The 3901-nt window shown below is 50.7% G+C and overlaps 1 protein-coding gene and 1 non-coding gene across 3 annotated transcripts in view; both read right to left on the bottom strand.

The window, feature by feature from the left end:
• Positions 1-3901, bottom strand: part of RCC1 (regulator of chromosome condensation 1) — an 11284-nt gene extending 7383 nt beyond the window's left edge. Inside the window, exons 1-4 of one of the 2 annotated variants that reach the window (XM_035901267.1) lie at positions 3886-3901; positions 3264-3306; positions 2538-2603; positions 273-494 (exon numbers count right to left, since the gene is read on the bottom strand). The gene's annotated coding sequence lies outside the window, so the exon portion shown is untranslated. Of the gene's footprint in view, positions 1-272; positions 495-1672; positions 1767-2537; positions 2604-3263; positions 3307-3885 lie in introns of those variants that run through there. The other variant, XM_035901268.1, reaches the window with a different exon arrangement.
• Positions 3415-3619, bottom strand: LOC118453002. The gene has a single exon (XR_004842897.1). It is a non-coding gene; the product is annotated as a small nucleolar RNA SNORA73 family (small nucleolar RNA).

Below are 3901 nucleotides of genomic sequence, written 5' to 3'. Positions count from 1 at the left end.
GGTCACGGTGCCACTCCATCGCCCTGGGGTGCCGCCGCCTGCGTAGCCACCGGGGAGCGGCGAGGGGACGGATCCGCAGCTAAAATGTGAGATATTTAACACAAGGAGAGGCTAACTGGATGGTGCTAACGAAGCAAGACAAAGAGCATTAACAAAATCCGGCAGGTCCACGCTCCGAGGTCTGGCAGCCAGGACCCTAGCGGAGATGCCGTCCAACAGAGGTTGTTCTTGAGCTATTTGATGGAAAATATGAATTCTTTTAACTTATTTACCCCATATTTGATCTGTTTGGATTGGTTGTATAAAAGCGATGCAGTCGGTAACACGCGCTCCTCGCGATGCCCGGAGGCAGCCTGAAGCCCACCGATTCCGGGCAGTCAACTGCGAGAGCGAGCCGATTCCGACTGCACGTTTTCCAAAGCACCGAGTGGCGTTTTGAGCCCTTCCAACTGTAGCAGAGACGTCCGTGATGGCCTTCTCCAGCTCGGGAACGCCTAATGGCAGAAATAACGATGGCATGAGGCGGGAATGCCTTTAAAGCATCTCGTTTACAACAGAAAAAGGGCTTTGGGAGAGGTTCCTGCCCATGGGGGTGGAGGACTCCTAGAGACATCAGTGCCACGTTGGGCCAGGACAACACGTGTGCCTCGAGCCATCGCGACACCAGAAAGTGTGCGACTGCTGGGTTTTGAAGAGTGACTGAGTTCCATTAAGCATGTTTGACCCAATCAGACCATTCCGAAGGGTCAAACGTCGCTTGGACGGCAGGTTTTCCTGGTTGCGGTCAGTACTCAACCATTACTTTGTCAATTTTAACACGTGGAATTGGGACCAATGAACTTAGGGCATTTTTGGAAGCTTGTGCCAAATGTTTTAAGTAAGGTTCTGGGATTCTGTTTATTTGAAAATGGTGTCATTTTGTCATCAACAACTTACAACTGGATTCCCTGGAGTTGCAATGATGAGGACTGGAAAGTTCTACACCACCAGTAACTGGACTCCCAGTTCCTCTAAGAAGGAAGCAAGTGTGACTCTAAGGAGTCCAATTACCAGGTTTGGAACTTTCCGGTCCTCATAATTATTACAATTATCTTAGGATAAAGCCAAAAGCTTTCGCTATTTGGCTTCCTGTGGGGGTTTACCAATTGCTTAGGGCTCATCGTCCCCATGATGGTCCTCCATCCTCACCTTTGTTGTTACAGACCACTCCACCTTTCCATCATCCTACCCCTTCAAGTGGAAAATCCACTTTTATTCCTGAAGCAGGAACCAGACTGAATTTCCTGTGGCCGTGGCAAGGTGAGCCCATACACATCCACCTCCTGACCCTTTCCCTCTGGGTTTTGGGTGGGGCAGGGGCAGGATATCCAGCCAACTGCTGGAGGGTGGCAGCAGGTAACTCATTGTTTGCCTTTTAACCCTTTAAGCATAACCTTCACAGAAGCTGCTGATGCCATCAGCATTGTTCCCCTTTTGCAAGGGAGGGGACTTCCCACCCACCCCCTCCCCCACAGCAGCAGACCCAGGGGACAAATTTTTATTAACTGTTTCCTTAACAGCCAATATGAAGGTAAATCCACCATGAGATGATCCAAAACTACCCTTAAGATATTGCCCGCTCCTAATCCAGCTTCAACTGCACATAACATGGGTTTGAAATGGGTTTCTGCACCTTCCACCATCACGCTCCAGAGGACACACCAACAGCACGCAGGAATCCTGCTTCTGACTCCAAGTGAGAGGCACCAACAGGAATATCCAGGATTTCTTTCATATTATGGGACTAACCAAGCGATCCCCCACAAAGAAATGCACACCAGCCCAAAAAAAAAAAAATTTCAAATTTTATTTAGTTCTCTACTGTAGGTAGATACAGGTTTACAAATCAATCCTTTAAGGTTTTATTTCAGGTCAGACAAATGCACAAATTACTGCTCTTGCCCACATCCTATTGAGCCACCCCCCTCCAGCACACCCTGGAACATCCTTGGGTCTTCCCCGGTAGCTGGCAGCCAGGGTGGCCCCGCTGAGGGGTGCAGTTGTTGGTCCACAGGCCACCTCAACACTAGTCCAGAGAGAGTACACGGATTCTTTTTCTTACTTCCTTGTTGCACCCCAGGCTCCCACCCTTTGGAAACACCGCAAGGGCAGCTCCTTCCTGGCAGGCCAGCCCATTCAGGGCCCTGCCCTTGATTTTTCAGTGTCTTTTAGGCCCGGGCATGCTGAATTCACACAGCCCCGTGGTTTCATCTGCTCTCCTCACGTGTAGCTCACCCACACAGGCTCAGCCCCAGCCCTACTTCATTCTACCACAAAACTCAGCAGCTATGTAACAATCATGCAACTCTCCTGCCTTTTCTTCCGATACAGTCCCCAGCGTGAAGCACATGCTACAGAAAGCCCACCAAAACAGGTTATCTTCTGCTTCCAGCCCGTTTTGATCTCTGGCTACATTTTGATTACATGACTGCATGAACCGAACCGTAGAAGTCACCTCGATTTGTAATTATTCGGGCTGGCACTCTCGATATACTCACCCTCTCCCCCCAGACACGTGGATTCTCTTCTGTTGTTAGCATCTCATCCCAACCAGTTACCAGGGTCTGCAAAAATTTGGAAAAATATAAAATAAAGCTTACTACTTGCCAATAAGCACATAACCCATTAGATACATGACAGTCAGGTAAGGTCCGGCCACATGTTCCCAGTCCTAACCAAGCGCCTACCACGTGCCTTCCACCAGTACAATCCCAGTGCTTCACCACCCACATGAACAATGAGCCCTTCTTCACAGGGGGTAACAACTCACCTGGGACTGATTAACATGAAATAAAGGGTGATTACAGGCATTTAAGCCACGGCCTTCAGGACTTTCTACTAAGTTTGTTTCTCTCCTTCCCTAATTCTCATATAGCACAATTAAGGCCTCAAGCTAATCAAATAAATACCCTTCACCTCCACTTCCTTAAGGATTTTTTCCCCCCCTTCTTCTAAGATTCAGGAATCAGCCTCTTTCCCCCATCCATCCAAAACCCAACAAAATCTTAGCAGCTGCGGAACGCCTAAGCGGAACTTTCACTGTTAAACAATGCCAATAAAGTCTGCATGGGTATTGAATTACTTAAAGCCAATCCAATTCGGATTCCGTAAGTCACTTAAACAGCTCAAGCTTATTTAAAGCAATAGCTCAAACTTTAAGTATTGAGAGAACCGTGGAACTACACACGGCCAACAACACCCGTTATTAGTGCGGTATTACTCACCCTTCCTCACCAGCGCTCCACTCTGAACTTTCCAACCTGGGATCTGAAAAGAGTCAAGCAAATGTTATTTTAAGCAGTTTCTCGAGAGTTTCTTTTTTTCCTCCCTGTCCCCCCAGCACATGCCTCCCCCCGGCGCCATTTTGAGTGGCAGAGCTGTTTCCTGCATGGTTTGTCTCCTCCGTCACCGCCCGAGGGCTCGGAGAAGCAGTAGGAATATGCAGGCTGCAGGCTCGAGGCCCGGCTTGTTCTCCAACGTCGTGGAAAGGGACCGTACGTCACGGGCCCGGAGGCCTACGCTCCCACGCGCCACACGGACAGAGCCGAGAGAGAGCGACTTCTCCGGATATCCACGTTGGGTTGACATTTAAAACCCCGGTAGCCAGCGTCACCCCCAAACCCAGCCGCCTCCCCGCTCTCCCCCCTGCTGAGGGGGCGTCTCAGGGTGTCCCCTCAGCAGCGCCAGGCACCCAGCGAAGGCCGCTCACGGCCTCATAGCGCGGGAAGAGGGACGCAGCGTCCCTACTGCTGCGGGCAGCGTGGCCCTTGGTGGCCGCAGAGACCCCACGCCGCAGCAAGGAGAAAGGGAAAGAAGAGGAGGGCCGAGGACCGGAGCCGGACCCACATGCACCCACCAGCGA

This window comes from Egretta garzetta, unplaced genomic scaffold, assembly GCF_000687185.1.
Source record: "Egretta garzetta isolate BGI_Z169 unplaced genomic scaffold, ASM68718v1 scaffold368, whole genome shotgun sequence".
Classification (NCBI taxonomy): domain Eukaryota; kingdom Metazoa; phylum Chordata; class Aves; order Pelecaniformes; family Ardeidae; genus Egretta; species Egretta garzetta.
The sequence above is the reverse complement of the archived record's forward strand: the minus strand, read 5'-3'. Positions and strand labels throughout refer to the sequence as shown.